At 37.9% G+C, this 26,304-nt stretch overlaps 1 pseudogene; it reads left to right on the top strand.

Annotated features, from left to right (window-relative positions):
* The window catches only part of LOC103296663 (tyrosine-protein phosphatase non-receptor type 2-like), a 41,745-nt pseudogene extending 16,540 nt beyond the window's left edge, over positions 1-25,205 (top strand).
* The last annotated feature ends 1,099 nt before the right edge of the window (positions 25,206-26,304 follow it).

Below are 26,304 nucleotides of genomic sequence, written 5' to 3'. Positions count from 1 at the left end.
TCCAGTCAGTGAGGATAGTAGTACATAATACTTCCTCCAGTCAATATGTCACAAAATTATGGACAACTGCAGAAAGAAAATAAAAAATTCATAAATTGAAAAAATGATGTTTTCAGTCCAAGAAAACACTGAATAGTTACAAACGAAATGGCTAGAGAGAGTTAAATGGAAACCTCTCAGCTATAAAACTGCCATTCTTTATCCAACATATATAGCAGCCTTTAGAACTCTAAATTGGTTCTGACTGAAAGATGAATGGTCTTAACCAAAACCAGCCACTCTGTTCTTCACTAACTTGATTCTATCCAAATAATGCCTGGACAGCTGAGAGGCCAGAGGAGACTTTAAATGCTGGAAATAAAACTTGCCACTGATAAAAACTATGAGCACTGGGAGATACACCAGAGACTGCAACAAAAATGGGCCAGTGGGGTTGCTTTAGAACAGTAGAGTATGTTTTATAGTCCTGTCACAGATGCTGGGTACAAAGGCTTTGGTGTGTGTGTGTGTGTGTTGTTGTTTTTTTAAAGATACTTTAATGTAATTTTCCTCCCCAGTTAAAGAATATTTTCAGCTATTTTTAGTCCTCGGTTAACTTTGGGGAAAAAGACTCCCTCTCTTTCATTTGAGAGGATGTTTCCTTCTTGGCAATAATGAGGTCAACTCCACTAACATAAACAGAATTCTGACTCATGATTCTCATACGTGAGAGCTTGCTGGGCCCCAGGTTCTCAGGAGAATTGTGCCAATTTGCACAACTCCAGTCCCAAAGGGACAGAAAGGGCTTTCAGGTCAGAAGATGGGAAGTTGGTGGGCATTTGGTCGAGGACCTCTCAACAAAGATGTCTTGGGCAGTGATAAACACTTAACTGCGGTGACTGAAACTCTAGTACACTTTGCTTCTAAACCACAGCTTTTCCCAGAGGTGTTGCAAATCCCCCTTTCTTCCTTTCCAAGTCATAAATGCAGGGCACCAATTTCTGGTACCTTTTACATATGGCAACAGAAACACACCATTCACACGACAGACACGTGGGAGGAGTAGGAAGAGAACAGAACTGGAAATGTGGAAACCTAAACTCTGGTCTAATCTCCACCACTTCTGCAGAGGCCTGCTGCAAAGCCTGCCCTTGACTGCGACAGAGGAATGATGCCCCTGGAGATAGAGCCCAGGGCACTACGTGACAGAAACGCATCAATGACAAGACATGAATAGGGATTGAGAGTCGTGGGACATAGTTGTCATCTCAAGTGAGATTTGTGACTGCATAGAATTCCTTCTGTTCCCATAAAATGAGGAGAAACAGAATTTCAAGGTGCTGCCCACTTCCCCAATGACAGTTACCTATTCCTGAAGCTATTCAAGGATCAGAGAGTCAATACATCTAAACCATATACATTTTGTAATGAAAAATTCTTAATGGATTCAATACATTTATTGCAACAGCAATTTTAAAACCAAAATATGATTAATAGAATTATAGTAATATGACAACCTTATGGTTATTATTATTAAACTAGTAGCCCGTTTGCACGAAGATTCGTGCAATAGACCTTCATTCACCTGGCTGCCTGCACCAGTTTTCTGCCGGCACCGGGGACCCAGGCCTTGGCTGTGGCCACCGCCTTCTACCTTCTTTCAGGGTCCCGGCTTGGCCCTGGGAGGTGGCCTTGGGCTCTGCTGCACCCAGCGTCCCTGCGACTCGATCGCAGGAGCGAGCCGACCCCCCAGGTCGGCTCGCTCCTGCTATCGGAGCAGGCACCCGGCTGGCGCCCAAGGCCCGGAGCCGGGTCCCTGCAACCCGATCGCAGGAGCGAGCCGAACCCCCAGGTCGGCTCGCTCCTGCAATCGGAGCAGGCACCCGGCTGGCGCCCAAGGCCCGGAAAGCCCCAGGCGGCTTTCCGGGCCTTGGGCTCCGCTGCACCCCAGCGTCCCTGCAACGGTTTCCTGGTGGGCGTGGTTGGTGGGCGTGGCTTGGGCGTAGCGAAGGTGCGGTCAATTTGCATATTTGTCTATTATAAGGTAAGACTAGAGGCCTGGTGCATGAAATTGTGCACAGGTGGGGTCTGATCATGCACAACTGGGGTGGGGGTGGTGGGCTGATCGGGGGTGGAGCCAGCTGGGGGGAGGGGCCACAGGCAGTTGGCCAGCTGTCCCCACTCCCTGGTCAAACTCCCAGTGGAGGGGACAATTTGCATATTAGCCTTTTATTATATAGGATATTTTTTAAATCTATGATCATGATAATCTCTGATTTTCACAAATTCTGATAATGTACAAATATATTTCCTAAATGTAACTCTAAAAATGGGCATGTATAATGTTAAAGAGAAATGGAATTGAGGGCACAATTTGAATATACCCCTAGACTGTATACTCCTAGCCACATAAGCAAAATTTAAAAGTGTCCTGATTTCCCCAAAATGCTGACTCTGACTATATTAAAGCTTAAACTTTCTTAATGTCAGTGTTACCTTATAGCTTCCTAGTCAATCAACTACAAACAAGTAAACTTGCACAGTACTACTAAAGAAATGGAAGTTGCTAGTAACCAGCTGCAATTAAAAAAAAAAAGCACTGTACTTTCTCATTCATAAACTGAGCTATAAACACTGAGAATCGAGCTTCTATACCATTTTCAGTTGGAATTCCCCTCTTTGCAAACAGTTTTATTTGCTCAATAAAATATTCATGTCAAGTAAAGTTCTCTGAAATTTTTTTACAGTAGTTACTAAATTCCTTATAACTGGAGGTGGATGACATAGGCCAGGACCCTGGAGAACTGTGGTGATGTTGGCTGATGAGTATGATGGTAGAAAAGTGTGCAGACCACTGCGAACCCACCTTTGCAAACCTGATCCATATGTGAACATCCTGTTTCATTTATTTAAAAATCGCAATACTAATAGCTCCATATTTGAGTTTTTATAGATTCTGACAGTTCGCTTACCTTCAGTAGAACTGCTTTGTATGCTCCAACAGAAAACCAGATATAATAATAAATTAGCTTTTTGTTAAATCTTGCAAAATTTCTTTCCTTGAACAGGCAGTCTACCTTTGTTAACTTTTCACTAACAGTTATAGAATTTTTTAGTTTCAGCAGCCAGGGGTATTTTAGTTTGTTGTTGTTGTTTGGTTTATAAGGTCTTTTCTTCAGGCCTGCACAGTTTGCCATCTTTTCGCCCTGATGAACATGTCAACATGTCATCAAAGGACATATGCCTTTTATATATATTTCAATTACTGGTATATTTTTCCTTGATACATTTCCAATTTTAAATAAAAGCCTGTAATAGTATAACATTATAGACTATTACGAATATAACTAGCACTCTCCTCCCCACCTGAAAGAGAATAACTACCTTAAAGGTCAAATATCCTAATACCTACTGGAAACTTAAGTCCTACCTGCAAATCCCTCTAACCAGTCATCCAATTTAGCTTTGGAAAGCTTTCAACAGAAATCTCTAGCTTCAATAAAGGAACATATTAAACTATGGTTTGTGTGGGGGTTTTTCCCTCTGTAAAAACTTCTGCTTTCATAACTTAAAATCGCTTGTCTCTGTATTTTGCAAAATAAAGACTATTAAATGGTGGCTTTTTATCTTAGAAAAGTGGGCTTCACTGTTTTTTTTTAAAGTTAAGTAGTTTGAACTAGAGGAGAGGTACTTGGAAGGACTCACTTTGCAGAAAGAAAACAAGTGCCAGTGGACACACGATTGATCTAAGAAAGCATCACGCGCTTGATTTCCTGACATGATGAGACTGATGAAGGCCTCACCTTTCATCCACCACAGGTGGCTCTGACAGGGCAAGAGAGACAGTATATAAGTTAGAGGAGATTTTCCTGTTCTTGGGTAGGCAAAAATTTATTCAATCTCCAATTTATATTTATGAATTTTTGGAATACACTAAAACTCTATTATCCCCAAAAGCCCCATTAAATATTTACTAAGTAAATACTGGTATTTATAGCATGGGATTTGGGAACTTGCTACCTAGTAAATACACTTGTATTTTATTTTTGAAATATAAACACAAACTTGAACTAATGTAAGCAAGTACTAGATTCTGTGTTTGTAAAACAGATATAGTTCCTGCCTTCAGAACTGATGAAGCAGATATTAAGGAAAGCAAAAACAAACACACCCAAAATTACAGTGTAGTAAATTCTCTGAAGGAAAAATTAAGGGAAATATAGGTACCATTGACAGTGGGTAACAATCTATTCAAACAGATTATAAGGAAAACATTCCAAATGTCAACATAAGAAACATACAAACCTGTGGAGCATTTTTATAAGAGCTCATTTGAGAAAAATTTGATGACAATTGCCAGGAAGCAAGATCCCAAATGCTCTGAAGAATAACTGTTTGCAGTTTCTTTTATGTATTTGTAATTAAAGAGGAAACTTAAGGAAGATTACATGGAGGTGGGAAAAAGCCAGGTGGGATTAGATTTCAGGATAGTTAGAAATATAACTCCACAACAATAAGGCCTCTTACCACATCTCATCCTCACATGGTTGCCTCCAGAAATGCTTATTCCAGCAGCGCCCCAAGAATCCCACTTCCACTAGCAATGAAAAAACTCAATTCCCCCGTACCAGATACATAAGAACAATGGAAAAGGCTTGCTTAAAATTGCTTCACCTTAGAAGTTGTAGTCCTGGGATTTGACTACCCACCATGACCTGCCCAGTTAGGACTTAATGATCAGATCACCCTGTGAGGTTACTTTCCCTGAAACCCCCTTTTCTTCCACAATTCCCCCTTTGGGTCATAAATCAGTCCAAAGGATGACCAACCTCTTAGTCTGATAGTTTGTATGGTCTCACAGCATAGAAAGTCTCATTCCTAGGCATCCCAATATCGAGGTCGTCTAGTTGAAAGGAGGACCTCTGAGGATGGGGCAATGCCCTAAGCATGGGATGTGAGTTGAAGCCACATTTTGCAAAAAAGGGAAGGGCAGGTAAATGGAAGACAGTCAGGTCTTAGGGCCTTCATTGCAAAACAAACAACAACAAAAACCACCCTGGATCATTTGTATCCTGTGACCTATCATGATCCAAGTTTTGCCCTTTGTCTAATTTTTCTGCATTTGGCATCTAGTATAACATTTATGTAAACCATAAAAAGAGTATTAACAATGATCTTATATATTTTCAGTAACCATAAACAGTTGAACTATATAGAAAAACCCAAAGAACACCTAAACACTATAGGTTGATTCGTTTATCTAAATTCTTTTTTTTTTTGAAGCTTCAAGAGACAAAATAACTATTCTTTCCAATAATTCTGCCCAATTTTATAGCCAGTTTTTTTTCTAATTACCCATGAAAAAGATGAATTTATAAATATCAAAGGATCCTCATTTCAGCCATCTTAGTATAAATGGGAGGGTGATTGTCCTCAGTCTCCTTGCTTGGTCTTGAAGGTATGATTTCCATGTTAATTTTGAGATCTATAGATTCACTGAAAAAACTTCTAGTGAAAACCGGCCTTTATGTGCATACCTCCAGATAAAACAAAGGTGGTGAGTATTCCTCCAGTACTGCTTCACACCCTAGAGGAAATTTTTCCTTAGGCAACCCACAAAGATCCTTAGTCACCTAACAATACCCAAGCAAGAGCCAGCAGGAGCTTACTGAATGCCGCGGGTACTTACCGCAACACTTCCCCAGGCAGGAGCCCCTCCCTAGGGGTGCATCCCTTCCAGGGCACCTTGCCCTTCACAAGGAACACTCCCCAGGTCTCCCACCCACCTCTCCCAGATTAGCTGTGTTTCCACACTGGATGCTTTGTGGCACCCTTCTCCACCACGTCAGATATGGGTATCAGAAATGACTGTGACCCCATTTGGGTTGGGGAAGCAAGTGTCCTTACTCTTACAATAAAGAGAGATCAGTTTCTCATTTAAGCAGCAAAGATTTTGTTCAGACTCTCAGTAAGCAATCCAATTAAAAGCCAAAATTAAAAGTAGCAACCCACCTCCACCACCATCCCTTTTCTTTAAAACTTTCCCTGGGTTATCTCAACCCTTATCCACATCAAGGATTTTCTAAAAACAGCTGAAATAAAGTCATGGACTTGCTACTAAAAGCAAGGAGGCTCGGGATTCCGAGAGAAAACTCACCCAAGCTCATCTGCTGAGAAGCCGGGGGCCGGTGGGCACCGTGGGCCCTTGCTCTTACCTGGCACTGGGTCGGGGTCGGCAGGGTGGATCAGGGCATGCTTCATTGGAATCCTGCTGGTCACACCAAGTAAGTGTCCACGCAAAAAAACAGCCAAACCTGTAGAGAATTTGTATAATAGTTCATTTAAACCAAACTGGCAACAATTGCCTGAAAAAAAAATTGTAAAATAAATTTGTAAAATTTCAAGTGCTTTGGAGAATGACAGTTTGCTGTTTCTTTTATGCATTTGCAATTAAAGAGGGAATTTAAGGAAGATTACATGACGGTGGGAGAGAGCAAGGTGGAGATTGGATTACAGGTTAATTAAAGATTTTGGCTTTCTTGGGGGTGATTAAGCCTTCAAGGGGTATTACTCCTCACATTTGAAAGGCGTGTTATCCTAGATTCACAAGAACAATGGACAGGGCTTGCTTAAAAGCCTTTCGGTAAAGAAGTTTCATGCCTGGGACTTGACTACCCACCATGACCTGCCCAGTTGGGAACTGAGGATTGGATCGCTGTGACAATCCTTTCTGAAGAGCTCCCTCTTATCCACACACGCAAATAGAAGCACAAAAGTTTTGTGGGTATGAAACTCATTTCTCTAAGTGCAAGGAGTGTGTACATAGTAGTGTGTGTTGGAAAGAGGCAAAATACCGGCTATTTCAGGTATGCTATTAGGAAAAATAGAAAGTGACAAAAGAAAAATTAGCATTTCTCTTCTTAAATTAACAAAGTTCATCTTCTGACTCTAAACAATTATAAACTAGATAAAAAATACAAAACTACTCTTTTTCTTTTCTTTCTTTCTTTCTTTCTTTCTTTCTTTCTTTCTTTCTTTCTTTCTTTCTTTTCTTTCTTTTTTTTTTTTTTATTGGCTTTGGATAGCAACCAACCCAGATGGAAGGAAAGGTCAAAAAATGAGACCTGCATTCAAACAGACTGTCTCCCCGAAGGTGGTTTTAAAGATTCAATTCCAAGCAATAAGATCCAGACAGTCTCACTCTTGCTGGGTAAAAATGTCAAGCTGTCACCATGTAGGACCGTAAACACAACTTTGATTTTTGTTCGTGGGCAAGGGGCGGTGGGCTGAAGAAAAACAAGCTTCAGTGTATTTGGCTGATTACTACTAGGTGTACCAGTTAATAATGCGGATTTTTTTCAATAGATGGAGTTACACATATGTTGATATATATGTGATTTGATACGTATGCTATCTTGTTGTATTGACAACAAGCTTCAAAACTTCATTGTCAAATTTTCTGAAGGTGTTAACATCATAGATATTTTTACGCTTAAAAATGTCAAATTTCATGCCCAAAAAAAAAAGAGCATTTGCGGGAAGATTTAATTCATTACTTTATTTTAAAGAAAAGTGCTGTTGAATACTTCAGGAAGCTTATGTGAACATGCTCCATCTCAAGATACTTGTGAACACTGGTTTAAATGCTTTAAAAGTGATGAATTCGATGTGAAAGACAAAGAATGTCCAAGTCAACCAAAAAAGTTTGAAGACCAACAATTACAAACATTATTGGGTGAAGATGCATGTCAAACTAAAAAACAACTTGCAGAAAGATTAGTCGTTGCTCAGCAAACAATTTCCAATCGTTTACGAGCAATGGGAAAGATTTTAAAGGAAGGAAAATGGGTGCCACATCAACTGAACTAAAGACCAATGAAAAACTGAAAAGTCATCAGTAAAATGTTGCTTCAATGGCACGAAAGTCTTTTTTGAATCGAATTGTGACTGGCGATGAAAAGTGGATTTATTTTGAGAATCCCAAACACACAAAATTATGTGTTGATGCAGGTCAACCATCAACATCGACTCCAAGCACAAATCACTTCAGAAAGAAGACAATGCTCTGCGTTTGGTGGGATCAGGAAGGTGTGGTGTATTATGAACTTCAAAAATCAGGTGAAACCATTAATACTAATGGCTACTGACAACAAATAATCCATCTGAACCACACTTTGATCGTGAAATGACCAAAATGGGCTAGGAGACACGGCAAAGTAATTTTGCTTCATGATAACGCTCCCTCACACACTTCAAAACCAGTTAAAGACTCGTCAAAAGATCTTGCCTGGGAAGTATTAACCCACCCACTATATTCACCAGACCTTGCTCCTTCAGATTACCACTTGTTCTGATCGATGGCACATGCACTTTCTGAGCAGCACTTCAAAACGTACGAAGAAGTGGAAAATTGGGTCTCTGAATGGTTTACCTCAAAACAAGAAAAGTTCTATTGGGACGGTATCCACAAATTACCTGAAAGATGGGGGAAATGTGTAGCTATCAATGGACATTACTTGGAATAAAGTACTTTTGATGTTTCTCTTGAAATTATCATGTTTTCTTTGATTACAAAATCCGCATTATTAACCGATACACCTAGTAAGCGGTCCTTGGGCAAAAAGGTACTCTGGGAGGCTGAGAAGCAGTTTCAGAAGCCACAGAGGACTGAAGAGATGCTGGCATGTAAGAGTGGCAAAAATGGGGAGTCCTGTCTTACAGTAGAGACACAAAGACTATACCTATACCCTCAGAGGAAGAACCAGACTCCAGGAATAAGGACAAAACTGACACTGACTCCCCTTTATGAAGCCAAAATGCAAGTTTTGACAAGATCAAAGTGACTTTCTAGGAATTTAACAATCTGTTAGGACAGAACATATTTTAGAGAAGAATAACATAATCCATATTCTTTAAAATCTACAATATCTTATGAAATTTATGGCAAAGAATAAAAGTAACCAATACTCAAATTTTTTTTAAATTGTTCCCAGCCTAAATGGCATACCAACGAAACAGATACATACAATAATCTGAAACACTAAAGGATTCTTTTGATAAAAATATAGAAGTTCTTTACACTTAAAGCTGCAAAAACTGAGAGAAATTACAGAAGATCTAAGTAAGTGGGGTAATGCACCATGTTCATGAAAATAACAAGTAATACTGATAAAATGTTAATTCTCCCCAAATCAACCCATAGGTTCAATAAAATCTCAGCAGGGTTTTTGAACAGGTTGATGAGCTGATTCTAAAAATCATATGGGTATGCAAAGAACAGTAAGAAAAACTTTGAAAGAGAAAAAGAAAAGGAAGAAATGACTCTACCTTATTTCAGGCATGTAGAGTAATCAAATGATGTGCTATTGTAGTAAAGATAGATATGTAGATCAAAGGAACAAAGTAAAGAACTTAGAAATACACACTCAATGATCAATTTACTTTTGCCAAAAAAATGCCAAAGCAATTCAATGGCATAAATTATAATTTTTAAAAATGATGCTGGTTAAAAAGAAATGAATCTCAACCCTTACTTGACACTATCTATAATAATAAAAGCGCAATATGCTAATTAGACCAGATGTCCTTCCAGACATCCTTCTGAATGACCTTCCAGATGAAGCCAGGGCTGCAGGGGCCGAGGCAGAGGAGGTGGCCGTGGTGGCAGGGGACAAGCCCCTTGCAGGAATTTCGTGCATGGGGCCTCTAGTATATAATAATTAATTAAACATCATATAACTAAATGTAAAGGCTATACCCTATGACATTTCTAAAAGAAGTCATAGGTGAAACTAAGTAACCATTTGCTTGGCAAAATTCTTAAATACAAACAAAGAAAATAAATCAATAAATTGGACTTCATCAAATTAAAATTTTCTTTTTAAACAACACTGTTAATCTATATATACAAAAGGCTAATATGCTTAGTGTCCATCTGACCAGTTGCTATGATGCACTCTGACCATCTGGGGGCAGATGCTCAACACAGAAGCTGCCGAGCTGCAGTGACTTGGCAGCAGCGGTTCTCGGGTGACACACCCTGAAACCAGAGAGGAGGGAGCCCGATTCCTCGTGGGAGCCATGTGATTCCACCTTTAACCATGGGTTATGTTGTTGCTGGGGCACTGTCGGCCCCGAATCTGGTTTACTGCACACTTGCGTTTGCATTCCACATCCTGTACAGCAACTTTGCAGAGTGCCCTCTCGCACTCCAGGACCCTTTGGTGATGTCGGAAAGCCGGTTTCAGCCTGATCCCCGCAGGCCAGGCCGAGGGACCCCACCTGCCAGGCCGAGGGACCCCACCTGCCAGAGGGACCCCACTCACTCCGCAGATGCCCTTCAAGCCACAGCGCCACCTTCGGTGTGGCTGGCCAGGGAGGGACCACAAGAGGTTGGCTCCTGGGCATGTCCGGCCTGTCTGGCCCAGTCCCACCCCACTGGCCACGTTCTAATTAATTTCCTTTCAATGTGCACGAATCCATACACCAGGTCACTAGTATAATTATAACAACATATTTATATTTCATATAATATAATAAAAAGCCCATAGACTAGTAGCAAGTATTTACAAAACCTATATCTGGCAAAAAAAATAATAATAAATCTATCCAACGTATATAAAGAACTCTTACAATTCAATATGAAGAAGCATAGAACCAAATTTTTAAAAGCAGACAAAGACTAGAGTGAAGATTTTACTAAAGAAGATATGTGGATAAAACACAATCATAAGAAAAATGATAAATACCATTCATCATTACAGAAATAAAAATTAAAGCCACAATGATACCAAATCACACTCAGAAGAACATGTAAGATTGAAATAAAAAGACAGAGCATACTAAGTATTGGTGAGAATGTGGATCAAATGGAACTTTCTTATTTTGTTATTTTGAATATAACATCATAAAGGTATTTTTAAAAACACTTTTGTAGTTGTTTTTTTTAAGTAAAGTATAAAGCTACCACATATCCCTTCCATTGTACTTCTAGATATTAACCCTAATAAATGTATTTTGCCCAGAATTTTGCACAATACTTATTGCAGCTAGTTATACTACCATATTTTCCAGTGTATAAGACGACTTTTTAACCCAGGAAAATCTCAAAAGTTGGGGGTATTATACGCCAGAAAATACGGTATTTGGGTTTTAAGCAATCTGATATACATTGTCAGAGATTTTTCTAACCTACCGTATTTTCCGGCGTATAAGACCCTCGACTTTTGAGAAGATTTTCCTGGGTTAAAAAGTCGTCTTATACGCCTGAAAGTATGGTAGGTGTAACTTGGAAACAACTAAAATATCCATCAACAGTAAATGGGTAAACTATCAGTGGTATATTCATACAATGCAGTGTTATCCATCTATACAAAAGAATAAACTCTGTTATACACAACATAAATGAATTTCAAAGTAATTATGCTAAATAGAGACACACAAAAAGTATACACTAGATGGCCTCATTTATATAATATTCTAGATAATTTAAACAAATTTATAATGACAGAAAGTAGCTCAGTAGTTGCACGCAGCAAGAGGAATAGGTAAAAAGAGTACAAAGGACAGAAGGAAATTTTGTGTGGTGTGTCCATTATTATGAGCGTTTTGATCATTTCAGGAATTATATATAGATTAAAAATTATCAAATGCTATATTTTTAATATGTGAACTTTATTATGTTGATTATATTATACTACTAGAGGCCTAGTGCACGTAATCATGCACCAGTGGAGTCCCTCAGCCTAGCTGCACCCTATCGCAATCCGGGATCCCTCAGGGGATGTCAGACTGCCAGTTTTGGCTGATCCTCACAGGCCATGGCATCCCCCAAGGGATGTAGTAGTGTGTGAAGCAGCAGGAGGCTGGGGAGGAGCCCCGAGCCTGGGCCAGGCGCCGCACCACTCCCCCTGCCGCAGAGGTGGGAGAGGCTTGCACTGCCATGAGAGGCTTGAGCCGTCACAGCTGTGCTTGCCAGCCATGAGTCCGGTGTCTGGCGCCCACTGGTTAGCTGAGCAGCACTCCTGCTGTGGGAGCGCACTGACCACCAGGGAGCAGCTCCTGCATTGAGCATCTGACCCCCTGGTGGTCAGTGCACATCATAGCAACTGGTCTTTCAGTCACTTAGGCTTTTATATATATAAATACTAAGTCTGTCAAAAAATAAACATTTTCTGTTTGGTTTCACTGTGGAGAACAGAAGGAAGGTGGAAAGAATAAAAGAATGGGGAGAAGTTAGCAATATTCTCAATTCTCCTAGGAAATGTTACAGAAGTTATTGATTGCAGAGGTATATACAGATTTTAGAACTATTTGGAGGTAAATTATGTAGCCCTCAATGCTATATTGGATACGGCAGGTGAAGGAGAGGGAGAAAGAGGAGGAAAGCATGACTCTTAGGTTTTCATCTTGCTCAAATGGAAGAATGGAGATTTTTTTCTATGCTATAGGGAAACCTGGTCTCAGTTTAGATCCACCATATATTTAAATATCATTCTTCCTACGTTTTCCCTCGTGTAAATGTCAAAATTGTTAGAAAAACACAAGTCAAACAAACAAAAGTGTAGTAGACCCATAACAATAGTCAATATATTTTCCCACTCTTTTCCTGGTAGTGTGCATTTAAATATAGGAAATCTTCAATTTCACATAAGAAGATAAAGCTTTAATGTAATATTTATGGATTAAGGAGCTGTGTCTTCAGTTTATAAGGAAAGCTGACTCTTTAAACCATCTATAATCTTATAGTAATCATATGGATATATTCTTAACAAAATATCATATTTTGTGGAATTTTTAATCCTCACCTGATGATATGTTTTTATTGATTTCAAAGAGAGAAAGGAAGGGAGTGAGAGGGAGAGGGAGAAATATCAATTGGTTGCCTCCCTTAACCCTTTGCACTTGCTTGCTTTTTTCTCGATTCCTTTATTCTAATGCTAACCGTGTCGAGTCACACTTGACATCCGAGTGCAAAAGGTTAAACTCCCCTACAGGGTATTGAACCTGCAATCTAGGTATGTGCCCTGACCAGAATGGAACCTTCCACCTTTTGATGTATAGGATGATGCTCCAACTAACTTAGCCACCCAGCCAAGGCTTTGTGGAATTTTTTATGCAATTTTGAAATACCATAGTTCATATTATTGCATAATAACTCTGAATATATTTATGTTTTGCTTTTCCACTTTATAAAGTGAAACTAAAAAATTATATTAAACAAGCTACTTTGTTCAAGGGTATTTTCTTAGAATTGCATTTCTTATAAAGATTATATCATATTGCAGTGAATCAAGAAGAGTTAAGAGAATAAATGTTTCTAGGTTCCTCTTGGGTTCTATCACTAATTCTCACTTTGTCATTCCTCTCTCCTCCTTATCTCCCTTACTTATAACTAGCCAACTGGTTATATATAATTGCTCTCTTTAAGACCTTTTTGAACATCGTCCCAATGCCTTCTCCCGGTGGAATGCATGATCTTGGTGCTGCTCAGCCTCTTCTCATCACTATGCAACCTCACTGACCAGCCATGACAGAGAAGAAATTAAAAGACATACTATTTGGGAAGAATTAAATGAGAGAGGTGGATTGCCCTACACTGGCAAGGGATGGATCTAGAGATTGCCTAGGTATCAAAATTTAAATTTTTGTATTTTCCTTCTAGGAAATGCTCCAGCAGTTAAGACAAGCAACTGATTTTATCTAAGGACACATCTAAAAGATTGCACCTTAAGGTCAGCTGATTGTCTTTCACAGAGTATGTTTTGAATTTATCCTTAGCTTATGAAAAATAAAATACAAGAAGTTTGGGGAAAAGGTAAGGCTAGAAAGTAATACTAAATACTCCAGCATTAATCTGTGGTTAGCCTTGAGCTTTGTATATCAGTAAATACATGAGGAGCTCCAAAATGGAAATGGAAAGTTTCATTAAGTTGGTAACTTAGGGCTCTTGAGGTTCGCTGTTTTTCTTCCTTTGTATTTGATGGGGTGTTTGACTTTCTAGCATCTAGATTAAGCTAATATACATACATAACTTTTTAAAAATATATATTTTATTGATTTTTTACAGAGAAGAAGGAAGAGGGATAGAGTTAGAAACATCGATGAGAGAGAAACATTGATCAGCTGCTTCCTGCACACTCTCTACTGGGGATGTGCCCACAACCAAGGTACATGCCCTTGACCAGAATCGAACCTGGGACCCTTCAGTCCACAGGCTGATGTTTTATCCACTGAGCCAAACCTTTAGGGCTACATGCATAACTTTTATTGTAACATGTTTTGTTTTTTTTTTGGGGGGGTTGCTAATCTTTTTGTTAGGTTATTATTGATAGGACTATTATGGTTGAAGAGAAGATAAAAATAAGAAAATAAGAGAAGGTTTTGACAGGATTAGTCTGATAAATTTTTGAAGTTTAGAAAAGAAGATTAACTTTAAGTTTATATAAGATGTGTACAAGTATTTCTCTTAAATAACATTCAGTTGTCTAGAACATAAACTATAGATTCTCCCTACATGGAATTTACAAAAAAATAGGACTGGTACACAGCACAGGATTATATAACGTTTTTTCAATCTATTTTCTAATAATTTCAAACTAATAATTTACATTATTCCCTTTACTATTTTGAAATAAAAGTCATGAACAATCTTAACTGAGTACACACATATTGTTTAAAGTTAATAAAGGCCTAACTCTTTATGAAATAAAAATAAAAGGCAATATGCTAAATGAAATAAGCCAAAGACAAAATGTTTTTGCTTATCAGATTGTCTTTGGATTATTTCAAAATTAACAAAATGTCTGTAAGTGTGAAAATTCTTGAAGAACTGCTGGATTAGAGAGTCACTATGTGAGTCTCGATCTAGCCTGTGAATTAATTTTATTTGTTTGTAAACAAGGAAAACATACTTCAAAGCCAAACAGAGTTCCTACCTGAGAAAGAGTTCAAAGGCAGAGTCAGTCAGTCTCTCTCTCTCTCTCTCTCTCTCTCTCTCTCTCTCTCTCTCTCTCTCTCTCTCATGAAGGTCTGGAAGTCTATCTTTTTACTTTCTCTGTATGCACTACTCTTCTCAATCAAAGCTACTTAACAGTGACATGCCAACTGAAGATGATCTTCAGAATGTTTGTTACCCGTCTGAGATGATGCACAGAATTTGAGAGTAATCATTTAAAACTGAACAGAGTAATTTTATGCCTATTGAATCTACTGATAACAAAGTGGGAATTGAATGTGGTGTTTTTTTTTTAATTCTTTTTCTCCTAATTCATTTTAATTGTATTTTACAAAGGTATTGGTCCATGACAAATTGAGAAAAATAAAAAGCTGATCCTTCACCCCAGGTAATTGAGAAGCAAAACCCTTGAGACAGCACCTGTGACTATGTTTCAGAAATAACTCCTAGCTAGCCAGGGGAGATGCAAAACTTACTTCCTTAGTAATTGTTGCAATTTAAATTATCTTTATATTGATGGGGAAAAGGTATGGATGCAATTTGTCTCTATGGATGTAGCGCTATTATTGTTAAAATTAAGTTTTAGAAAAATTACAAGGCAAAAGACACCCTCTTCTCTCCGCCCCCCCCCCCCCCGCCTTTTTCAATTCTCAGAGGCTAAGAATTTTTATTTTTCTGACCACATGTCCAGAGTTGTTCTTTTCTCATGCCCAATTTATGTCTTACTCAGATCTGTGTTCTCTAAGAAGTTACCATATTCCACATAGTTTTCAATACTATCTAATTAGTTATACATTCAAGGCTGGTGTCTTCTTGTAAAAATTAATCAGATGATTAATATTTACAAGAAGATTAAAGGAAGGAAATAAATGAAAAGTTGCAAAGAACAATGTGTTTACATTTTCATGGGTACTTTTCTTTTTAAAAAGAGAACCCTTAGCATTCTACAATATTATATCTTTATTAGGGCAACTTAGTGGGGACTATAGAAACACCATATTGTAACCTTTGAGTGTCACCATCCTTAAATTCCTACAGAGGCCTTTGTCCTCTTTTCTACACTATGATTAAAGCCATTTCTGCTTCTCTTTCTGCAAAAAAAGCAAAATATTTGCAGATGTACTGCAAGAGATGTTCTTAGTTGCTTTTCAGATGCAAGTGAGAGCATTAGGGAAAATGTACTATGGTACATAATGAAGGGAAATTCAAAGATGGTGGTTCCTAATGATTTGCTATTTGTGGGTTGTAACACCAATTTCTACATTATATTGGAATTTTCCTGGGGAGTCAGTAACTCTTTAGAGTTCATGGACTCTCTGAAGTAGTCTGTGAAAGAAAAAAAGGAAACACGGTTCCAATGCCCACAGCTTTAGAGGACTTTTCATTCTTTGAGATGCATATTCGACACTACATTCATTATGTCCAAGCTAAGAATTTCTTTTCTACTAAGATTTTTTTGGTTTCCCATCTTACGTTTAAGTTCTTTATCCATTTTGAGTTTATTTTCATGTGTGGTGTAAGTTGGTAGACTAGTTTCATTTTTTTGCATGTATCTGTCCAATTTTCCCAACACTATTTATTGAAGAGACTGTCTTAACTCCATTTTATGCTCTTGCCTCCTTTGTCAAATATTGAGCATAATGGCTTGGGTCGATTTCTGGGTTATCTGTTCTGTTCCATTGGTCTATATGTCTGTTCTTGTGCCAGTACCAGGCAGTTTTGAGAACAGTGGCTTTGTAGTATAGCTTGATATCTGGTATTGTGATCCCTCCTACTTTGTTCTTCTTTCTCCAGATTGTTGCAGCTATTCGAGGTCTTCTTTTTATTCCAGTTGAACTTTTGGAGAGTTTGTTCTAGGTCTCTGAAGGATGCCATTGGCATTGTAATGGGGATTGCATTGAATTTATAGACTGCTTTGGGTAGTATGGAAATTTTAATGATGATGATTCTACCAATGCATGAACATGGTATATTCTTCTATTTGTTTATGTCTTCCTCTAAAGCCATAGGCAACAAAATAGCAGGCATTTGTCATAGCAATATCTTTACTGATACAACTCCTAGGGCAATGGAAACTAAGGAGAAAATAAATAGGTCTACATGAAAATAAAAAGCTTCTGCATAGCAAAAGAAACCATCAACAAAACAAGAAAGCCCATTGCATGGGAGAACATATTTACCAATGTTATCTCAGATAAGGGTTTAATCTCCAAAATTTATAGGGAATTCATACAACTTAACAAAAGGAAGATAAACAATACAATTAAAAAGTGGGCAAAGGACCTATATAGACACTTTTTGAAAGAGGACATACAGAAGGCTGAGAGACATATGAAAACACGCTCAAAGTCACTAGTCATTCGAGAGATGCAAATAAAAAAAACAATGAGGTACCATCTCACACCTGTCAGAATGGCTATCATCAACAAATCAACAAACGACAAGTGATGGAGAGGATGTAGAGAAAAAGGAACCCTCGTGCACTGCAGGTGGGAATGCAGACTGGTGCAGCCACTGTGGAAGATAGTATGGAGTTTCCTCAAAAAGTTAAAAATGGAACTCCCATTTGACCCAGTAATCCCACTTCTAGGAATATATTCTAAGAAACCAGAAACACAAATCAGAAAGAATATATGCACCCCTATGTTCATAGCAGCACAATTTACAATAGCTAAGATTTGGAAACAGCCTAAAAGCCCATCAGCAGATGAGTGGATTAGAAAACTGCGGTACATCTACACAATGGAATACTACGCTGCTGTAAAAAAGAAGGAATTCTTACCATTTGCAACAGCATGGATGGAACTGGAGAGCATTATGCTAAGTGAAATGTAAGTTGGAGAAAGATAAATATCACATGATCTCACTCATTTGTGGAATATAATGAACATCATAAACTGATGAACAAAAATAGATACAGAGACAAAGAAGCTTCGAACAGACTGTCAAACTTTAGCAGGAAGGCAGGGGAAGGTTGGGGAGGCGGGTAAGTGATCAACCAAAGGACTTGTATGCTCACATATAAGCATAAACAATGGACATAGACTCTAGGGGTGTGAGGGCAAGTGCTGGGCGCGGGGGTGGGGGAGGGTGGAGAGGAGGGCAATGGGGGAAAAAGAGAAATATGTACTACTATTTGTAATACTTTAAAAAATAAAAAAGGGTAATTTTTCTTCTACACCAACAACAAAGGAGGCAGTGTGCCTTCAGGAGAGAATGCAATGAAAAAAGAAACTGTCATCCATTGCAAATACTTTAAAGTCAATAAAATATAGATATGTTGTCATTAATAGAAGACACAAAAGACCTACAGCCCTCCATACAATTCTGTTGCTGAAGAAATTAGGCTATGATAAAAACATTTTTATCAATTGGTACAATGTAGTATTAGTTATGGTGAAATAGATATACATAAATAGGTGTAGGAAAAGATGTAGTTTAAAAGCATAGATTTTATGTTTTTAAATTATCTTGATTTAAAAAAAACACAACAACATAGAAACACAATGAAAAAATACTTATGCATTGGTTAGCATAACAGTTAATCCGGATTTAGTATTCACTGTAGTAAGCTTTATAGAGAGTGACACAAATAGAGCACGCTGAAAACAAAAAGATGCATCTTGAAAGCCAGCAATTGAAAAGGAAAAGCAGCCCTGGCCAGAGGCTCAGTTCCTAGGAGCATTGACCCAGACACCAAAGGTCACAGGTTCAATTCCCGGTCAGGGCACATACATAGATTGCGGGTTTGATCCCCGGTTGGGGTGCATCTGGGAAGCAACCTATCTATGTTTCTCTCTCACACAGATGTTTCTCTCTCTCTCTTCCCCACTTCCTCTCTAATATGAATAAAAGCATATCCTTCAGTGAGGTTTAAAAATAAATAAGAAAAGGAAGAACAAAGGATGGTGTAATATAGAATCATTACAACCTTACCTTATTTCTCTGTTAAAAAAGATGCATTATCTAATGGCTCCTGTGAGCCCACTAAAGCCACTGTGACCATTTAATTTTATAAAATGCCCCCATACCTTCTATATAATCCAGGAAAGGATAGCAGAATTAAACCACCTAAGAATCCACAGTCTTGGGAGATTTACACTGAGAAAGTTGCAAACCTCTGTTGAAAGATCAAGTCCCAAGTCTCACCTAAAGAGTACCTGTGTAGTTAGGTATATTAGAATTAGAATTAGATTTAAGACCTCTGTACCGCTGACTAGTGACTGTGTGGAAGGATTTAAAATTGACCATGGCTATACCACGCTCTAACAGGCTTAGCAGTGTACCAAAGATGACTCCTAAAATAAAGGAAACATATTGAATTAGGGAAAATAATGCCACATGGTTCTTTTTTCTACCATACTTTCCACAGGAAATTCTAATGTATTATTTCCTAGTGTTCATGAGCTTGATCTCCACTCCTTTGTCAAGACTGACATCATTCAAAGTTGACATACATTTTTTAAATTGTTACTTGAATGACAATTGTGTAAATTTCCATAGGCCTTCTTCACTGTTAAACCTAAAAGCCATGGCAAAAAGTAAACCTTAACCTAATAATACAGGCTACTCAGGTAAGTTGTGTGTCCTACGAGCCAACCCTTATTGATTATCAAATTGTAGAGTCTCTTAAAATAATCCTTAATTCTTTAAACAATATCCTTTGAATTTAAGCTGCTAAGGGTTCATCTGTCTTTCCTTATATCAAATATATTTCTGTCTCATTAAAAATAATGATTTCTTTTCCTTTTTGGTCTCTAAAGACTGGAGTTCCCCAGAACTTAGTTCTGCCCTACTGTCCTATTTTTAAAATCATGCTTTCATGATCTTGTCCAGTTGTATCTGTCACCATCTCAATGCCAAACACTCTAACGTGAAAATCTCCTGTCAAAGTTATTCAATGCACTCCAGACTTATAGATGTATTTCCATTGGACATATTTATTTTATTGGAAGATAAACTAAATCAGCATGTCTAAAAGTAAAATTCTGATAATCTCTCCAAAACTTGTTCTCCCTCAGCCTACTTCAACTTACTTAATGGCTCTGCATCCTTCCTGTGGCTTTGACTGACTGATTCCTACTTATTCTCTCATAACCTCATCTAACCCAGCAGGAAATACTATTTAAACACCTCTAAAATATATCCCTAAAAATGACTTCTTGTTGCAGTTAAATGCCTCATATTTTCTTCAATTAAGAATAGTGTGAGCAAAATAAAGATGTTACTTTTTATTGTATACATTATCATAATTAGGTATATAAAAAATAACATACATGCAGGTCTTAAGAGCCACTATTGTTCACTAACTATGCATCAATATTTAATATTAGAAGAATAAAAATAACTGTTTATCAACAGACTTAATTGGAAAGTAATATTCAAGCCATGAAATTACCAAAAACTAATTAGTGAGTTACTGGTATTGTCCTCAAATCATGCCCCAATCATGTAGTATATATATCCAGTCCATAAAACTGTCTCTTGCCTCTTAGAATCAGATCCTGTGTGAAGGATTCCTAAGGATTAGGATTTAATTCTGTTGGTTTCACATGTGCCAAGAGTGTCATAATAAATTTCACTTTATAGCTTGATGAACCAAACTGTTCTGACAACCCTTTGCATCTTTATTCACAGAGGGATTAGACTTGGGCTCTTATCCAAGTCTCATTTAGAAATTACATACCTCTTCTAAAATAACTCATCCATATTTGCTGCACACCTTTCTGTATCTTGGTAAGACACAGAACTACCTGGTCTCTGTCCTCCAAAAACTAACTTTCCAAAAGGAAAACAGGGGTCAACTAATCAGTGGCAATTTAGGGGACCTGAAAAATTACTTTATTTTGTTTCATTATTGGCATTTTTGGATCTGTTTTATATTCTTCCTGGAGAGGAAATGTTATTAAAAGAAAAAAAAAACAGAAAGAAGGGATATTCATTCTTTATTTCTGCTTAATGAAAGAACATATCAAGGACACAGCAGGTGTGTATTGTTGAGTAGTTCCTGAAATGTAGGTTATGAAGCCCTGGGGAATTGATCTAAAGAGATCACAAAATGTATATGCAGACCAAATGCATTTTATAATACCAATAATACATTCTGAACATAATTTTTCATGATTATGCCATTTCAAATCAGGACAACACAGAAATGCATAATGTTGCTTGCTGTGAATATTTTGAGTGCCTAAGAGTTGACCACAAACTCAAAAATTTGAGAGGAAGCAATTAATTCAATTAATGGCAATCTATTGTCATTTCTAAGACAGGCTTTTTACTGATGACTTTGATATTTAGTTCAGAGTCTCTTCTTACCACAAGTGTTGTCATCAACCCGAGACTTTCTTATCACCATCTATTCTTTCAACATGTTTATATTCTTGTATTTAATAATCAAGACCATCACTCTGTTTCAACCACAAGTAAATTAGCATCACTCAAAAAGGTTAAATTCAAAAAGACACAACAAAAGAGAAAATTATTCCGTGTTCATGGATTAGAAGAATCAACATATTTAAAAGGGCCATATTACCCAAAGCAATGTACAGATTTAGTACAATCCCCATCAAAATCTCAAATGGCATTTTTAAAGAAATAGAACAAAAAAATCATCAGATTTGTATGGAACCACAAAAGACCCTGAGTAGCCAAACCAATCCCGAGAAAAAAAAAGAACAAAGCTGGAAATACCACACTATTGGACTTCAAATTATATTACAGAGCTCTGACAATAAAAACAGCATAGTATTGGCAGAAAAAAATAGACATAAAGACCAATGCAACAGAATTGAGAGCCCAGAAATAAAATCACACATTTATGGGTAGATCATTTTCGACAAAGGAGCCAGAAACACACAATGGGAAAAAGAAAGCCTCTTTCAGTAAAAGGTGCCATGGGAATTGAAAAGCCACGTGCAAAAGAATGAAACTAGATCACAGTTTGTCTCCTTGTACAAAAAAAATATTTCAAAATGTATCAAAGACCTGAATACAAGATCTGAAACAATAAATTACATAGAAGAAAGCACAGGTACTAAACTTATGGACCTTGGTCGTAGAGAAAATTTTATGAACTTAACCCCAAAGGCAAGGGAAGTACAGGCAAAAAAAAGTGAAAGGGACTTTATCTTCTGCACAGCAAAAGAAACCGCCAATAAAACAAAGAGGGAGCCGACCCAGTGGGAGATGATATTTGAGAATAACAGCTCCCACAAAGGTCTGATATCCAAAATATATAAAGAACTCATAAAACTCGACACCAAACAAACAACCCACCCAGTTAAAAAATGGGCAGAGGGCCTGAGCAGACACCTCTCCCAAGAAGACATATGAACGGCTAACAGATATATGAAAAGATGTTCAACCTCACAGCAGTTACAAAATTGCAAATCAAAACTACAACGAGATACCACTTCACACCTATTAGAGAGGCCATTATCAACAAGACTGGTAATAAGTGTTGGAGAGGTTCTGGAAAAATGGGAACCCTCATCCACTGCTGGTGGGAATGTAGCTTGGTACAGCCACTATGGAAAGCAGTCTGGCAATTCCTCAAAAAATTAAGAACAGAGTTACAATATGACCCAGCAATCCCTCTCCTGGGTATATACCCCCCCAAAATTGAAAATATGTTTATTCACAAAGATATATGCACCCCTCTGTTCATTGCAGCATTATTCACGGTGGCCAAGACAAGGAGACAGCCAAAGTGTCCTGTGATAGAGGATTGGATAAAGACGATGTGGTACATACAATGGAATACTACTCAGCCATCAGAAAAGACAAAATACTGCCATTTGTGACAACATGGATGGATCTTGAGAACATTATGCTAAGTGAAATTATTCAGTTAAAAAAAGCTAAGAACTGTATGATAGCACTCATATGTGAGATTTAAAACTGAAACTCATAAACACAAACAGCAGTGTGGTGGTTGCCAGAGGGAAGGGGCCTAATATATGGTAGCAGAAGATGATCTGACTTTGGATAGTGAGCACACAGTGCAATATATAGATCTTGTATTACAGAAATGTACGCTTGAAACCTACATGATCCTATTAACTAATGTCACCCCAATAAATTTAATTTTTACAAAGGTCAAATTCAAACAATAGTTTTTGACACAATATCTTTTCTTTCTTGTTTCCATAAGTATATTATTGTATATTCATGAACCTCCACTAGCTCCCTCCAACGACCCGTATGTCACCATCCAGCAGAAGTTTGAAGTGTTGGATGCTCAAAATTGGTGGCAGCAGCTGAACTTGATTACCACAGTAGTGTTAAACTACAAAATGCTGAAAATGATTATATTAATGCCAGCTTAGTTGACACAGAAGAGGCGCAAAGGACTTGCATCTTAACACTGGGACCACTTCCTAATACAGGTTGTCATTTCTGGCCCGTGGCTTGGCAGCAAGAGACAGAAAGCAGATGTCATGCTACACCAAGTTGTGCAGAAAGGAAAAGGTTAAAGGTGCACATTACTGGCTAACAAATGACGACTGAGGGATACTGTTTAAAGAAACGGGATTCAGTGTGACATTCTTGTCAGAAGATGTGAAGTCACAGTATACAGTACATCTACTGCAATTAGGAAACATCAGTAAGTCCTGCTGGGTAGCTCAGCTGGTTAGAGCATAGAGGGCAGGCCAAGTTCATGGATTTGATCCCCAGTCAGGGCACATTTAAGGATCAACCAATGAATACATAAAATAAATGGAACAACAAATCAGTGTTTCTTTCTCTCTCTCTCTCTCTAAAACTCGATTTAAAAATATATACCAATAGAGGTGAAGCCAGAACAATATCTCATGTTCATTATGCCATCTGGCCAGATTTCAGAGTCCATGAATCATCAGTTTTATTTAATTTTTTATTAAGGTATTATATGTATACATATCTTACGATTGTATCCCCCCACCCCACTCCCATACATGCCCTCACCCCCCAGAGTTTTGCGTCCATTGGTTATGCTTATATGCATGCATATAAGTCCTTCGGTTGATCTCTTATCTCCCCCACCTCTCCCTAACCTTCCCCCTGTAATTTGACAGTCTGTTTGATGCTTTACTGTCTCTGTATCTATCTTTTTGTTCATCAGTTTATAATGTTCTTTATTATCCATAAATGAGTGAGATCATGTGCTATTTTTCTTTCAATGACTGGTTTCCTATTTAAAGTGAGAGAATCTGGTTCCTGGGATCCTGAACATGGGCCTGCAGGGATTCACTGTAGTGCAGGCATCAGCAGTCAGACACTCTTTCTCTAGGAGACACCTGACTTGTTCTGATGGGAAAAGGAGATATTGCTCTCCCCAACTGGTAACTCACTCTCTCATTCATTTGTGCGCTCTCTGCCCAGAGGACGGTGACCATTCGGGTTTAGCAGCAACCTAGCCCCATAGACTCGGCAGGCTCCAAAGGACTAAGCTTTAATATGAAACAAAAATCTGGACACTGGCCTTTGTTTTGGCCTTGATGAAGACAAGTTGGACTTTTTCCACAGCAGGATGGACAGAGATGGAATACTGGGAACCCAGGAGGGGCACCCCTTTACTGTTGCATCACAAATAAATCATCTTGCCACACCACAAAAAAAGAAAAATGAGATGATATGAAGAAAGAAAGAAAGAAAGAAAGAAAGAAAGAAAGAAAGAAAGAAAGAAAGAAAGAAAAGAAAGAAAGAAAAGAAAAGAAAAACAAGATGATATGAACATTAAAACAACTGTTACTGATATGAGAAAAATATCGAATGGGACTTTTTCAGTCACCTAATCAACTCAGATTTTCATACATGACTATAACAGAAAGAGAAAAGTTTATGAAGTGGATTCAAATATACAGAAATGGTGGAAAGAACTTTATAAAAGAAAAACCTTCATGTCCTGCTTTTGATTTTTCACCAATCAAAATAATGACTGAAAATACAGGGGGATCAGGATAGGCCTCGAAGAAGAAACACTGACAGGTGACAGGGACCCAGAACTATCCTCCAAAAATGCAAGATACCATGGAGAACAGTGAGAGTGCTCAACGGAAACGAATTAGAGAAGACAGAGAAGCTAACACAGCTCAGAAGGTGCGGCAGATGAAACAGAGGCTGAGACCAAAAGAAAAAGATGGATTATTGAAATGAGACTGAATGAAAAAGAAAAAGGTGGTTATACTGGAAACCTATTCTCACTAAAGTGGGGTTTGTGTCAGTCATTTTGGTTGGCACTTTTGTTGGCAGGACACTGTTTTTTTTCCAGCAAAATGTCCTATAAATAAAACACGCTTGCCCAGCAAGCTTCTGCACTAATAGCTGATAGTCTTGCATTCATCTGCTAGCAAACTCCTTATACCCCCAAAAGGAGCAGAATAGACACCAACCGATAAATGATATTTTCAGTCCTCAGCCCAACATCCCAGGGCGCTGTCCCAAATTGTAAACAGCAGTCTAAATTAAAGACTTTAATGGCCGTTAAAAACTGATACATTTTACATCTGTATTCATACATGTGAAGCATAATATTTCACCTGACCAGATGGAGAAATATCATTTATCACAGGATTTGTTTTGGGGGCTATCTGGATTTTAACCTGCACTTGATATAAGCAACAAATATCTTGGTTTTATCTACGTTATTACTGAAAAGAAAATGATCTTTAAAATAATGCACGTAATGTATAGTGTACTATTGCATGAGCATTGGTAATCAGGGTAAATATCTATAATAATAAAAGCATAATATGCTAATTAGACCGGACAGCCGAACCACCTTCCGGACATCCTTCGGGACATCATTCCAGACGAACTTCAGGACAAAGCCAGGGCTATGAGGGCCAAGGCAGCCGCCATGACTATGAGAGCCAAGCCTCTTGTACAAATTTTGTGCATCGGGCCTTTAGTATTTATAAGTACCTATTTAATAGTACTGTAGTGAAATGTACTTTTTTTAAGAGCTCAATTTGGAACATCTCTTACCAGAAAAAAAGAAAAATTAAGAAAAACAAAAGCAAGAGAGGAGGGACCCTAAAACTTTAAAGGATATGTTGACATGCAGTGAGCCACAGGAGAGACTGGGAGAACTCTGAGGAAATATTCTAGACTGCCTAGAGGCAGCCTGCTTAGTTCAAGAACAGAATCACAAACCTCATCCCAATAAAGCAGCTGTACTTAACGGCATTTTTTTTTTAATGTTCATTAGTTGTCTTCTGTTGAAAAATGTTCCCTACATTTCTTCTATAGAGCAGTATACATCCTCTTCCAACTACTTTTTATTTTTTGATAAAAATAAAATGTGGATAATAGATGGCACCAATGATCTGTTTGATAGCCATGAGCAGTGATCAGGGATTTTGTAAATTTTCAAATATCATTTC

This window comes from Eptesicus fuscus, chromosome 10 (assembly GCF_027574615.1).
Source record: "Eptesicus fuscus isolate TK198812 chromosome 10, DD_ASM_mEF_20220401, whole genome shotgun sequence".
Lineage (NCBI taxonomy): Eukaryota > Metazoa > Chordata > Mammalia > Chiroptera > Vespertilionidae > Eptesicus > Eptesicus fuscus.
The sequence above is the reverse complement of the archived record's forward strand: the minus strand, read 5'-3'. Positions and strand labels throughout refer to the sequence as shown.